The sequence below is a fragment of the Heterodontus francisci genome, chromosome 33 (genome assembly GCF_036365525.1).
Source record: "Heterodontus francisci isolate sHetFra1 chromosome 33, sHetFra1.hap1, whole genome shotgun sequence".
NCBI lineage: Eukaryota > Metazoa > Chordata > Chondrichthyes > Heterodontiformes > Heterodontidae > Heterodontus > Heterodontus francisci.
Genome location: NC_090403.1, coordinates 12,948,982 through 12,964,237, shown reverse-complemented (window position 1 = coordinate 12,964,237; position 15,256 = coordinate 12,948,982). Strand labels below are relative to the sequence as shown.

Below are 15,256 nucleotides of genomic sequence, written 5' to 3'. Positions count from 1 at the left end.
ATCCCAGTGAGAGTCCGTGTCTGTGGAGCTTTACCCCAGTGAGAGTCAGTGTCTGTGGAACTGTAACCCAGTGAGACTCAGAGTCGGTGGAACTGTATCACAGTGAGTCAGTGTCTGTGGAACTGTATCCCAGTGAGAGTCAGTGTCTGTGGAACTGTATCCCAATGAATCACTGTCTGTGGAACTGTATCCCAGTGAGTGTCAGTGTCTGTGGAACCTAATTCCAGTGAGAGTCTATGTCTGTGGAACTGTCCCCCAGTGAGAGTCAGTTCCTGTGGAACTGTATCCCAGTGAGAGTCAGTGTCTGTGGAACTGTATCCCAGTGAGAGTCAGTGCCTGTGGAACTGTCCCCCAGTGAGAGTCAGTGTCTGTGGAACTGTACCCAGTGAGAGTCAGTGTCTGTGGAACTGTACCCAGTGAGAGTCAGTGTCTGTGGAACTGTATCCCAGTGAGAGTCAGTTTCTGTGGAACTGTATCCCAATGAGTCAGTGTCTGTGGAACTGTCCCCCAGTGAGAGTCAGTGTCTGTGGAACTGTACCCAGTGAGAGTCAGTGTCTGTGGAACTGTACCCAGTGAGAGTCAGTGTCTGTGGAACTGTATCCCAGTGAGAGTCAGTTTCTGTGGAACTGTATCCCAATGAGTCAGTGTCTGTGGAACTGTACCCCAGTGAGAGTCCGTGTCTGTGGAGCTTTACCCCAGTGAGAGTCAGTGTCTGTGGAACTGTAACCCAGTGAGACTCAGAGTCGGTGGAACTGTATCGCAGTGAGTCAGTGTCTGTTGAACTATACCCCAGTGAGAGTCAGTGTCTGTGGAACTGTATCCCAATGAATCACTGTCTGTGGAACTGTATCCCAGTGAGTGTCAGTGTCTGTGGAACCTAATTCCAGTGAGAGTCTATGTCTGTGGAACTGTCCCCCAGTGAGAGTCAGTTCCTGTTGAACTGTATCCCAGTGAGAGTCAGTGTCTGTGGAACTGTACCCAGTGAGAGTCAGTGTCTGTGGAACTGTACCCCAGTGAGAGTCAGTGTCTGTGGAACTGTATCCTAATGAGATTCATTGTCTGTGGAACTGTATCCCAGTGAGAGTCAGTGTCTGTGGAGCTGTACCCCAGTGAGAGTCATTGTCTGTGGAACTGTATCCCAGTGAGACTCAGTGTCTGTCGAACTGTATCCCAGTGAGAGTCAGTGTCTGTGGAACTGTATCCCTGTGGGTCAGTGTCTGTGGAACTGTACCCCAGTGAGAGTCAGTGTCTGTGGAACTGTACCCCAGTGAGAGTCAGTGTCTGTGGAACTCTGTCCCAATGAGTGATTGTCTGTGGAAATGTAACCCAGTGAGAGTCAGTGTCTCTTGAACTGCATCCCAATGAGTCAGCGTCTGTGGAACTGTATCCCAGTGAGAGTCAGTTTCTGTGGAACTGTATCCCAATGAGTCAGTGTCTGTGGAACTGTATCCCAGTTTGAGCCAGTTTTTGAGGAACTGTATCCCAGTGAGAGTTCATGTCTGTGAAACTGCATCCCAGTGAGAGCCAGTGTTTGTGGAACTGTACCCCAGTGAGTGTCAGTGTCTGTGAAACTGTATCCCAGTGAGAGTCAGTGTCTGCGAAACTGTATCCCAGTGAGAGTCAATGTCTTTTGAACTGTACCCCAGTGAGAATCACTGTGTTTGGAACTGTATCCCAGTTATAGTCAGTGTGCTTGGAATTGTATCCCAGTGAGAATCAGTGTGTGTGGAACTGTTTCCCAGTGAGAGTCAGAGTCTGTGGAACTGTATCCCAGTGAGTCAGTGTCTGTGGAACTATACCCCAGTGAGAGTCAGCGTCTGTGGAACTGTATCCCAATGAATCACTGACTGTGGAAGTATATCCCAGTGAGAGTCAGTTTCTGTGGAACTGTATCCCAATGAGTCAGTGTCTGTGGAACTGTATCCCAGTGAGAGTCAGTGTCTGTGGAACTGTATCCCAGTGAGTCAGTGTCTGTGGAACTGTATCCCAGTGATAGACAGTGTCTGCGGAACTGTACCCCTGTGATAGTCAGTGTCTGTAGAACTGCATCCGAATGAGTCAGTGCCTGTGCAACTGTATCCCAGTTAGTGTCAGTTTCTGTGGAACTGCATCCCAGTGAGAGCCAGTGTTTGTGGAACTGAATCCCAGTGAGATTCAGTGTCTGTGAAACTGTATCCCAGTGAGAGCCAGTGTTTGTGGAACTCTCCCCCAGTGAGAGTCATTGTTTGTTAAACTGTATCCCAGTGAGAGTCAGTGTCTGTGAAACTGTATACCAGTGAGAGTCAGTGTCTTTTGAACTGTACCCCAGTGAGAATCAGTGTGTGTGGAACTGTGTCCCAGTGAGAGTCAGTGTCTGTGAAACTGTATACCAGTGAGAGTCAGTGTCTTTTGAACTGTACCCCAGTGAGAGTCATTGTTTGTGGAACTGTACCCCATTGAGAGTCAGTGTGTGTCGAACTGTATCCCAGTGAGAGTCAGTTTTTGGGGAACTGTACCCCAATGAGTGTCAGTGTCTGTGGAACTGTGTCCCAATGAGAGTCAGTGTCTGTGGAACTGTACCCCTGTGAGAGTCAGTGTGTGTCGACCTGAATCCCAGTGAGACTCACTGTTTGTGGAACTGTACCCCAGTGCGAGACAGAGTTTGTGAAACTGTACCCCCGTGAGAATCAGCATCTGTGGAACTATATCCCAGTGAGAGTCAGTGTCTGTGGAACTGTGTCCCAGTGAGAGTCAGTGTCTGTGCAACTGTATCTCAGTGAGTCAGTGTCTGTGGAACTGTATCCCAGTGAGAGCCAGTGTCTGTGCAACTGTATCTCAGTGAGTCAGTGTCTGTGGAACTGTATCCCAGTGAGAGCCAGTGTCTGTGCAACTGTATCTCAGTGAGTCAGTGTCTGTGGAACTGTATTCCAGAGAGAATTAGAATTAGAATTAGAATTTGAATTAGAACATTACAGCGCAGTACAGGCCCTTCGGCCCTCGATGTTGCGCCGACCTGTGAAACCATCTGACCTACACTATTCCATTTTCATCCATATGTCTATCCAATGACCACTTGAATGCCCTGAAAGTTGGCGAGTCTACTACTGTTGCAGGCAGGGCGTTCCACGCCCCTACTACTCTCTGAGTAAAGAAACTACCTCTGACATCTGTCCTATATCTATCACCCCTCAACTTAAAGCTATGTCCCCTCGTGTTTGCCATCACCATCCGAGGAAAAAGACTCTCACTATCCACCCTATCAAACCCTCTGATTATCTTATATGTCTCCATTAAGTCACCTCTCCTCCTCCTTCTCTCCAATGAAAACAACCTCCCAGTGAGAGTCAGTGTCTGTGTAACTGTACCCCAGTGAATGAGTGTCTGTGGAACTGTACCCCAGTGAATGAGTGTCTGTGGAACTGTATCCCAGTGAGAGTCAGTGTGTGTGGAACTGTACCCCAGTGAGAGTCAGTGTGTGTGGAACTGTATCCCAGTGAGTGAGTGTCTGTGGAACTGTATCCCAGTGAGAGTCAGTGTCTGTGGAACTCTCTCCCAGTGAGAATCAGTGTGTGTGGAAATGTACCCCAGTGAGAGTCAGTGTGTGTGGAACTGTATCCCAGTGAGTCAGTGTCTGTGGAACCTTATCCCAGTGAGAGTCAGTGTCTGAAGAACTCTATCCCAGTGAGAGTCAGTGTCTGAAGAACTGTATCCCAGTGAGAGTCAGTGTCTGAAGGACTGTACCCCAGTGAGAGTCAGTGTCTATGGAACTGCACACCAGTGAGGGTCAGTGTCTGTGGAACTGTACACCAGTGAGAGTCAGTGTCTGAAGAACTGTATCCCTGTGAGGGTCAGTGTCTGAAGAACTGTATCCCAGTGAGAGTCAGTGTCTGAAGAACTGTATCCCAGTGAGAGTCAGTGTCTGTGGAACTGTACACCAGTGAGAGTCAGTGTCTGTGGAACTGTACACCAGTGAGAGTCAGTGTCTGTGGAACTGTACACCAGTGAGAGTCAGTGTCTGTGGAACTGTACCCAGTGAGAGTCAGTGTCTGTGGAACTGTATCCCAGTGAGAGTCAGTTTCTGTGGAACTGTATCCCAATGAGTCAGTGTCTGTGGAACTGTACCCCAGTGAGAGTCCGTGTCTGTGGAGCTTTACCCCAGTGAGAGTCAGTGTCTGTGGAACTGTAACCCAGTGAGACTCAGAGTCGGTGGAACTGTATCGCAGTGAGTCAGTGTCTGTTGAACTATACCCCAGTGAGAGTCAGTGTCTGTGGAACTGTATCCCAATGAATCACTGTCTGTGGAACTGTATCCCAGTGAGTGTCAGTGTCTGTGGAACCTAATTCCAGTGAGAGTCTATGTCTGTGGAACTGTCCCCCAGTGAGAGTCAGTTCCTGTTGAACTGTATCCCAGTGAGAGTCAGTGTCTGTGGAACTGTACCCAGTGAGAGTCAGTGTCTGTGGAACTGTACCCCAGTGAGAGTCAGTGTCTGTGGAACTGTATCCTAATGAGATTCATTGTCTGTGGAACTGTATCCCAGTGAGAGTCAGTGTCTGTGGAGCTGTACCCCAGTGAGAGTCATTGTCTGTGGAACTGTATCCCAGTGAGACTCAGTGTCTGTCGAACTGTATCCCAGTGAGAGTCAGTGTCTGTGGAACTGTATCCCTGTGGGTCAGTGTCTGTGGAACTGTACCCCAGTGAGAGTCAGTGTCTGTGGAACTGTACCCCAGTGAGAGTCAGTGTCTGTGGAACTCTGTCCCAATGAGTGATTGTCTGTGGAAATGTAACCCAGTGAGAGTCAGTGTCTCTTGAACTGCATCCCAATGAGTCAGCGTCTGTGGAACTGTATCCCAGTGAGAGTCAGTTTCTGTGGAACTGTATCCCAATGAGTCAGTGTCTGTGGAACTGTATCCCAGTTTGAGCCAGTTTTTGAGGAACTGTATCCCAGTGAGAGTTCATGTCTGTGAAACTGCATCCCAGTGAGAGCCAGTGTTTGTGGAACTGTACCCCAGTGAGTGTCAGTGTCTGTGAAACTGTATCCCAGTGAGAGTCAGTGTCTGCGAAACTGTATCCCAGTGAGAGTCAATGTCTTTTGAACTGTACCCCAGTGAGAATCACTGTGTTTGGAACTGTATCCCAGTTATAGTCAGTGTGCTTGGAATTGTATCCCAGTGAGAATCAGTGTGTGTGGAACTGTTTCCCAGTGAGAGTCAGAGTCTGTGGAACTGTATCCCAGTGAGTCAGTGTCTGTGGAACTATACCCCAGTGAGAGTCAGCGTCTGTGGAACTGTATCCCAATGAATCACTGACTGTGGAAGTATATCCCAGTGAGAGTCAGTTTCTGTGGAACTGTATCCCAATGAGTCAGTGTCTGTGGAACTGTATCCCAGTGAGAGTCAGTGTCTGTGGAACTGTATCCCAGTGAGTCAGTGTCTGTGGAACTGTATCCCAGTGATAGTCAGTGTCTGCGGAACTGTACCCCTGTGATAGTCAGTGTCTGTAGAACTGCATCCGAATGAGTCAGTGCCTGTGCAACTGTATCCCAGTTAGTGTCAGTTTCTGTGGAACTGCATCCCAGTGAGAGCCAGTGTTTGTGGAACTGAATCCCAGTGAGATTCAGTGTCTGTGAAACTGTATCCCAGTGAGAGCCAGTGTTTGTGGAACTCTCCCCCAGTGAGAGTCATTGTTTGTTAAACTGTATCCCAGTGAGAGTCAGTGTCTGTGAAACTGTATACCAGTGAGAGTCAGTGTCTTTTGAACTGTACCCCAGTGAGAATCAGTGTGTGTGGAACTGTGTCCCAGTGAGAGTCAGTGTCTGTGAAACTGTATACCAGTGAGAGTCAGTGTCTTTTGAACTGTACCCCAGTGAGAGTCATTGTTTGTGGAACTGTACCCCATTGAGAGTCAGTGTGTGTCGAACTGTATCCCAGTGAGAGTCAGTTTTTGGGGAACTGTACCCCAATGAGTGTCAGTGTCTGTGGAACTGTGTCCCAATGAGAGTCAGTGTCTGTGGAACTGTACCCCTGTGAGAGTCAGTGTGTGTCGACCTGAATCCCAGTGAGACTCACTGTTTGTGGAACTGTACCCCAGTGCGAGACAGAGTTTGTGAAACTGTACCCCCGTGAGAATCAGCATCTGTGGAACTATATCCCAGTGAGAGTCAGTGTCTGTGGAACTGTGTCCCAGTGAGAGTCAGTGTCTGTGCAACTGTATCTCAGTGAGTCAGTGTCTGTGGAACTGTATCCCAGTGAGAGCCAGTGTCTGTGCAACTGTATCTCAGTGAGTCAGTGTCTGTGGAACTGTATCCCAGTGAGAGCCAGTGTCTGTGCAACTGTATCTCAGTGAGTCAGTGTCTGTGGAACTGTATTCCAGAGAGAATTAGAATTAGAATTAGAATTTGAATTAGAACATTACAGCGCAGTACAGGCCCTTCGGCCCTCGATGTTGCGCCGACCTGTGAAACCATCTGACCTACACTATTCCATTTTCATCCATATGTCTATCCAATGACCACTTGAATGCCCTGAAAGTTGGCGAGTCTACTACTGTTGCAGGCAGGGCGTTCCACGCCCCTACTACTCTCTGAGTAAAGAAACTACCTCTGACATCTGTCCTATATCTATCACCCCTCAACTTAAAGCTATGTCCCCTCGTGTTTGCCATCACCATCCGAGGAAAAAGACTCTCACTATCCACCCTATCAAACCCTCTGATTATCTTATATGTCTCCATTAAGTCACCTCTCCTCCTCCTTCTCTCCAATGAAAACAACCTCCCAGTGAGAGTCAGTGTCTGTGTAACTGTACCCCAGTGAATGAGTGTCTGTGGAACTGTACCCCAGTGAATGAGTGTCTGTGGAACTGTATCCCAGTGAGAGTCAGTGTGTGTGGAACTGTACCCCAGTGAGAGTCAGTGTGTGTGGAACTGTATCCCAGTGAGTGAGTGTCTGTGGAACTGTATCCCAGTGAGAGTCAGTGTCTGTGGAACTCTCTCCCAGTGAGAATCAGTGTGTGTGGAAATGTACCCCAGTGAGAGTCAGTGTGTGTGGAACTGTATCCCAGTGAGTCAGTGTCTGTGGAACCTTATCCCAGTGAGAGTCAGTGTCTGAAGAACTCTATCCCAGTGAGAGTCAGTGTCTGAAGAACTGTATCCCAGTGAGAGTCAGTGTCTGAAGGACTGTACCCCAGTGAGAGTCAGTGTCTATGGAACTGCACACCAGTGAGGGTCAGTGTCTGTGGAACTGTACACCAGTGAGAGTCAGTGTCTGAAGAACTGTATCCCTGTGAGGGTCAGTGTCTGAAGAACTGTATCCCAGTGAGAGTCAGTGTCTGAAGAACTGTATCCCAGTGAGAGTCAGTGTCTGTGGAACTGTACACCAGTGAGAGTCAGTGTCTGTGGAACTGTACACCAGTGAGAGTCAGTGTCTGTGGAACTGTACACCAGTGAGAGTCAGTGTCTGTGGAACTGTATCCCAGTGAGAGTCAGTGTCTGTGGAACTGTACCCCAGTGAGTGCCGGTGTCTGGAACTGCACTCCAGTGAGTGGCAGTATCTGTAACTGTACTCCAGAGATTGGCAGCATTTGTATCTGTACTCCAGTGAGTGCCAGTGTCTGTTACTGTACTCCAGTGAGTGCCAGTGTCTGTAACTGGACTCCAGTGAGTGCCAGTCTCTGTAACAGTACTCCAGTGAGTTGCATCATCTGTAACTGTACTCCCCGGAGTGCCAGTGTCTGTAACTGTACTCCACTGAGTGCCAGCGTGTGTAACTGTACTCCAGTGAGTGCCAGCGTCTGTAAATGTACTCCAGTGAGTGGCAGAGTCTGTAACTGTACCCCAGTGAGTGCCAGTGTCTGTAACTGTATTGCACTGAGTGCCAGCGTCTGTAACTGTACTCCACTGAGTGCTAGCATCTGTAACTGTACCCCAGTGAGTGGCAGCATCTGTAACTGTACTCCACTGTGTGCCAGCGTCAGTTACTGTACTCCACCGGGTGCCAGCATCTGTAACTGTACCCCAGTGAGCGGCAGTGTCTGTAACTGTACTCCACTGGGTGCAAGCTTCAGTTACTGTTCTCCACCGAGTGCCAGCATCTGTACCTGTACCCCAGTGAGTGGCAGTGTCTGTAACTGTACTCCAGTGAGTGGCAGTGACTGTAACTGTACTCCACTGAGTGCAAGCATCTGGAACTGTACCCCAGTGAGTGGCAGTATCTGTAACTGTACCGCAATGAGTGCCAGTGTCTGCAACTGTACTCCAGTGAGTGGCAGTGTCTGCATCTGTACTCCACTAAGTGCCAGCATCTGTAACTGTACCCCAGTGGGTGGCGTTGTCTGTAATTGTACCCCTCTGAGTGGCAGTGTCTGTATCTGTACTCCAGTGAGTGGCATCATCTGTAACTGTACTCCACTGAGTGCCAGCATCAGTAACTGTACTCCAGTGAGTGCCAGTCTCTGTAACTGTACTCCAGTGAGTGCCAGTGTCTGGAACTGTACTCCACTGAGTGCCAGCATCTGTAACTGTACTCCAGTGAGTGCCAGTCTCTGTAACTGTACTCCAGTGAGTGCCAGTGTCTGCAACTGTACTCCACTGAGTGCCAGCATCTGTAACTGTACTCCAGTGAGTGCCAGTCTCTGTAACTGTACTCCAGTGAGTTGCATCATCTGTAACTGTACTCCAGTGAGTGCCAGTGTCTGTAACTGTACTCCCCTGAGTGCCAGCATCTGTAACTGTATCCCAGTGAGTGGCAGTATCTGTAACTGTACCCCAGTGAGTGCCAGTGTCTGTAACTGTACTCCACTGGGTGCCAGCATCAGTTACTGTACTCCACAGAGTGCCAGCGTCTGTAACTGTACTCCACTGAGTTCCAGTGTCTGTAACTGTACTCCACCGAATGCCAGCATCTGTAACTGTACTCCAGTGAGTGGCAGTGTCTGTAACTGTGCCCCAGTGAGTGGCAGTGTCTGTGACTGTACTCCACTGAGTTCCAGTGTCTGTAACTGTACTCCAGCGAGTGGCAGTGTCTTTAACTGTACTCCAGTGTGTCGCAGTGACTGTAACTGTATTCCACTGAGTGGCAGCATCTGTAACTGTACCCCAGTGAGTGCCAGTGTCTGTAACTGTACTACAGTGAGTGGCAGCATCTGAAACTTTACTCCAGTGATTGGCAGCATTTGTATCTGTACTCCAGTGAGTGCCAGTGTCTGTAACTGTACTCAAGTGAGTGCCAGAGTCTGAAACTGTACTCCAGTGAGTGGCAGCATCTGTATCTCTGCTCCAGTGAGTGTCAGTGTCTTTAACTATACTCCAGTGCGCGGCAGCATCTGTAATCTGTACCCCGGTAAGTGTCAGTGTCTGCATCTGAACTCCAGTGAGTGCCAGTGACTGTAACTGTACTCCAGTGAGTGGCAGCATCTGTAACTGTACTCCAGTGAGTGCCAGTCTCTGTAATTGTACTCCATTGAGTGCCAGTGTCTGTAACTGTACTCCAGTGAGTGTCAGTATCTGTCATCTGGACCCCAGTGAGTTTCAGTGTCTGTATCTGTACTCCAGTGATTGCCAGTGACTGTAACTGTACTCCAGTGAGTGGCAGAATCTGTAACTGTACTCCAGTGAGTGCCAGTCTCTGTAACTGTACTCCAGTGAGTGGCAGCATCTGTAACTGCACTCCACTGAGTGCCAGTCTCTGTAACTGTACTTCATTGAGTGCCAGTGTCTGTAACTGGACTCCAGTGAGTGGCAGTATCTGTAACTGTACCCCAATGAGTGCCAGAGTCTGTAACTGTACTCCAGTGCGTGGCATTGTCTGTATCTGTACTCCAGTGAGTGGCAGTGTCTGTAACTGTACCCCAATGAGTGGCAGTGTCTGCAACTGTACTCCACTGAGTGACAGCATCTGTAACTGTAGCCCAGTGAATGGCAGTGTCTGTATCTGTACTCCACTGAGTGCCAGAGTCTGTAACTGTACTCCACAGAGTGCCAGCGTCTGTAACTGTACTCCACTGAGTTCCAGTGTCTGTAACTGTATTCCAGTGAGTGGCAGTGTCTTTAACTGCACTCCAGTGAGTGGCAGTGACTGTAACTGTACCCCAGTGAGTGCCAGTCTCTGTAACTCTACTCCACTGTGTGCCAGCGTCTGTAACTGTACTCCACAGAGTGCCAGCATCTGTAACTGTACCCCAGTGAGTGCCAGTGTCGGTAACTGAACTCCATTGAGTGGCAGCGTCGGTAACTTTACTCCACTGAGTGCCAGCATCTGTAACTGTACCTCAGTGATTGCCAGTGTCTGAAACTGTACTCCAGTGAGTGGCAGCATCTGTATCACTACTCCAGTGAGTGTCAGTCTCTTTAACCATATTCCATTGAGTGGCAGCATCTGTAATCAGTACCCCAGTGAGTGTCAGTGTCTGTATCTGTACTCCAGTGAGTGCCAGTGACTGTAAATGTACACCAGTGAGTGGCAGCATCTTTAATTGTATTCCAGTGAGTGCTAGTCTCTGTAACTTTACTCCAGTGAGTGGCAGCAACTGTAACTGTACTCCACTGAGTGCCAGTGTCTGTAACTGTACCCCAGTGAGTGCCAGTGTCTGTAACTGTACTCCACTGAGTGCCAGCATCTGTAACTTTACTCCAATGAGTGCCAGTGTCTGTAACTGTATTCCAGTGCATGGCATTGTCTGCATCTGTACTCCAATGAGTGGCAGTGTCTGTAACTGTACCCCAGTGAGTGGCAGTGTCTGCAACTGTACTCCACTGAGTGACAGCATCTGTATCTGTACCCCAGTGAGTCGCGGTGTCTGTATATTTACTCGACTAAGTGCCAGAGTCTGTACCTGTACTACACAGAGTGCCAGCGTCTGTAACTGTACTCCACTGAGTTCCACTGTCTGTAACTGTACTCCAGTGAGTGGCAGTGTCTGTCACTGTACTCCAGTGAGTGCCAGTGTCTCTAACTGTACTCCACTGAGTGCCAGCATCTGTAAATGTACTCCAGTGAGTGGCAGTGTCTGCAACTGTACTCCACTGAGTGCCAGCATCTGTAATTGTACTCCAGTGAGTGGCAGTATCTGTAACTGTACCCCAGTGAGTGCCAGTGTCTGTAACTGTACTCCAGTAAGTGGCCGTGTCTGTATCTGTACTCCAATGAGTGGCCGTGTCTGTAACTTTACCCCAGTGAGTGGCAGTGTCTGCAACTGTACTCCATTGAGTACCAGCATCTGTAACTGTACCCCAGTGAATGACAGTGTCTGTCTGTGTACCCCAGTGAGTCGCAGTGTCTGTCTTTGTACTCCACGAGGTTCCAGAGTCTGTAACTGTACTCCACTGAGTTCCAGCATCTGTAACTGTACTCCAGTGACTGGCAGTGTCTGTAACTGTACCCCAGTGAGTGGCAGTGTCTGCAACTGTACTCCACTGAGTGCCGTCATCTGTAACTGTACCCCAGTGAATGGCAGTGTCTGTCTGTGTACCCCAGTGAGTCGCAGTGTCTGTCTTTGTACTCCACTGAGTTCCAGCATCTGTAAATGTACCACAGTGAGTGCCAGTGTCTGTAACTGTACTCCACTGGGTGCCAGCGTCAGTTACTGTACTCCACTGAGGGCCAGCGTCTATAACTGTACCCCAGTGAGTGCCAGTGTCTGTAGCTGTACTCCAGTGAGTGGCCGTGTCTGTATCTGTACTCCAATGAGTGGCCGTGTCTGTAACTGTACCCCAGTGAGTGGCAGTGTCTGCAACTGTACTCCACTGAGTACCAGCATCTGTAACTGTACCCCAGTGAATGGCAGTGTCTGTCTGTGTACCCCAGTGAGTCGCAATGTCTGTCTTTGTACTCCACTAAGTTCCAGAGTCTGTAACTGTACTCCACTGAGTTCCAGCATCTGTAACTGTACCCCAGTGAGTGCCAGTGTCTGTAACTGTACTCCACTGGGTGCCAGTGTTAGTTACTGTACTCCACTGAGGGCCAGCGTCTGTAACTGTACCCCAGTGAGTGCCAGTGTCTGTAACTGTACTCCACCGAGTGCCAGCATCTGTAACTGTACTCCAGTGAGTGGCAGTGTCTGTAACTGTGCCCCAGTGAGTGGCAGTGCCTGTAACTGTACTCCACTGAGTTCCAGTGTCTGTAACTGTACTCCAGCGAGTGGCAGTGTCTTTAACTGTACTCCAGTGAGTGGAAGTGACTGTAACTGTATTCCACTGAGTGGCAGCAGCTGTAACTGTACCCCAGTGAGTGCCAGTGTCTGTAACTGTACTCAAGTGAGTGGCAGCGTCTGTAACTGTACTCCAGTGAGTGGCAGCATCTGTATCTCTGCTCCAGTGAGAGTCAGTGTCTTTAATTATACTCCAGTGCGTGCCAGCATCTGTAATCTGTACCCCGGTGAGTGTCAGTGTCTGCATCTGTACTCCAGTGAGTGCCAGTGACTGTAACTGTACTCCAGTGAGTGGCAGCATCTGTAACTGTACTCCAGTGAGCGCCAGTCTCTGTAATTGTACTCCATTGTTTGCCAGTGTCTGTAACTGTACTCCAGTGAGTGTCAGTATCTGTCATCTGGACCCCAGTGTGTTTCAGTGTCTGTATCTGTACTCCAGTGATTGCCAGTGACTGTAACTGTACTCCAGTGAGTGGCAGTGTCTGTAACTGTACTCCAGTGAGTGGCAGTGTCTGTCACTGTACTCCAGTGAGTGCCAGTGTCTCTAACTGTACTCCACTGAGTGCCAGCATCTGTAAATGTACTCCAGTGAGTGGCAGTGTCTGCAACTGTACTCCACTGAGTGCCAGCATCTGTAATTGTACTCCAGTGAGTGGCAGTATCTGTAACTGTACCCCAGTGAGTGCCAGTGTCTGTAACTGTACTCCAGTAAGTGGCCGTGTCTGTATCTGTACTCCAATGAGTGGCCGTGTCTGTAACTTTACCCCAGTGAGTGGCAGTGTCTGCAACTGTACTCCATTGAGTACCAGCATCTGTAACTGTACCCCAGTGAATGACAGTGTCTGTCTGTGTACCCCAGTGAGTCGCAGTGTCTGTCTTTGTACTCCACGAGGTTCCAGAGTCTGTAACTGTACTCCACTGAGTTCCAGCATCTGTAACTGTACTCCAGTGACTGGCAGTGTCTGTAACTGTACCACAGTGAGTGCCAGTGTCTGTACCTGTACTCCACTGGGTGCCAGCATCAGCTACTGTACTCCACTGAGGGCCAGCATCTGTAACTGTACCCCAGTGAGTGCCAGCATCTGTAACTGTACCCCAGTGAGTGCCAGTGTCTGTAACTGTACTCCACTGAGTGCCATTCATCTGTAACTGTACTCCAGTGAGTGACAGTGTCTGTAACTGTACTCCACTAAGTGCCAGCATCTGTAACTGTACCCCAGTGAATGGCAGTGTCTGTCTCTGTACCCCAGTGAGTCGCAGTGTCTGTCTTTGTACTCCACTAAGTTCCAGAGTCTGTAACTGTACTCCACTGAGTTCCAGCATCTGTAACTGTACTCCAGTGACTGGCAGTGTCTGTAACTGTACCACAGTGAGTGCCAGTGTCTGTACCTGTACTCCACTGGGTGCCAGCATCAGCTACTGTACTCCACTGAGGGCCAGCATCTGTAACTGTACCCCAGTGAGTGCCAGCATCTGTAACTGTACCCCAGTGAGTGCCAGTGTCTGTAACTGTACTCCACTGAGTGCCATTCATCTGTAACTGTACTCCAGTGAGTGACAGTGTCTGTAACTGTACTCCACTAAGTGCCAGCATCTGTAACTGTACCCCAGTGCATGGCATTGTCTGTATCTGTATTCCAATGAGTGGCAGTGTCTGTAACTGTACCCCAGTGAGTGGCAGTGTCTGCAACTGTACTCCACTGAGTGCCAGCATCTGTAACTGTACCCCAGTGAATGGCAGTGTCTGTCTGTGTACCCCAGTGAGTCGCAGTGTCTGTCTTTGTACTCCACTGAGTTCCAGCATCTGTAAATGTACCACAGTGAGTGCCAGTGTCTGTAACTGTACTCCACTGGGTGCCAGCGTCAGTTACTGTACTCCACTGAGGTCCAGCGTCTATAACTGTACCCCAGTGAGTGCCAGTGTCTGTAGCTGAACTCCAGTGAGTGGCCGTGTCTGTATCTGTACTCCAATGAGTGGCCGTGTCTGTAACTGTACCCCAGTGAGTGGCAGTGTCTGCAACTGTACTCCAGTGAGTGGCCGTGTCTGTAGCTATACTCCAATAAATGGCCGTGTCTGTAACTGTACCCCAGTGAGTGGCAGTGTCTGCAACTGTAGTCCACTGAGTACCAGCATCTGTAACTGTACCCCAGTGAATGGCAGTGTCTGTCTCTGTACCCCAGTGAGTCGCAGTGTCTGTCTTTGTACTCCACTAAGTTCCAGAGTCTGTAACTGTACTCCACTGAGTTCCAGCATCTGTAACTGTACTCCAGTGACTGGCAGTGTCTGTAACTGTACCACAGTGAGTGCCAGTGTCTGTAACTGTACTCCACTGGGTGCCAGCGTCAGTTACTGTACTCCACTGAGGGCCAGCATCTGTAACTGTACCCCAGTGAATGCCAGTGTCTGTAACTGTACCCCAGTGAGTGGCAGTGTCTGCAACTGTACTCCACCGAGTGCCAGCATCTGTAACTGTACCCCAGTGAATGGCAGTGTCTGTCTCTGTACCCCAGTGAGTCGCAGTGTCTGTCTTTGTACTCCACTAAGTTCCAGAGTCTGTAACTGTACTCCACTGAGTTCCAGCATCTGTAACTGTACTCCAGTGACTGGCAGTGTCTGTAACTGTACCACAGTGAGTGTCAGTGTCTGTAACTGTACTCCACTGGGTGCCAGCGTCAGTTACTGTACTCCACTGAGGGCCAGCATCTGTAACTGTACCCCAGTGAATGCCAGTGTCTGTAACTGTACCCCAGTGAGTGGCAGTGTCTGCAACTGTACTCCACCGAGTGCCAGCATCTGTAACTGTACCCCAGTGAATGGCAGTGTCTGTCTCTGTACCCCAGTGAGTCGCAGTGTCTGTCTTTGTACTCCACTAAGTTCCAGAGTCTGTAACTGTACTCCACTGAGTTCCAGCATCTGTAACTGTACTCCAGTGACTGGCAGTGTCTGTAACTGTACCACAGTGAGTGCCAGTGTCTGTAACTGTACTCCACTGGGTGCCAGCGTCAGTTACTGTACTCCACTGAGGGCCAGCATCTGTAACTGTACCCCAGTGAATGCCAGTGTCTGTAACTGTACCCCAGTGAGTGGCAGTGTCTGCAACTGTACTCCACCGAGTGCCTGCATCTGTAACTGTAC

The 15,256-nt window shown here is 49.5% G+C and overlaps 1 protein-coding gene across 3 annotated transcripts in view; it reads left to right on the top strand.

The window, feature by feature from the left end:
• maptb (microtubule-associated protein tau b) overlaps positions 1–15,256 on the top strand; it is a 554,848-nt gene that overhangs the window by 298,399 nt on the left and 241,193 nt on the right. The window lies entirely within an intron of this gene.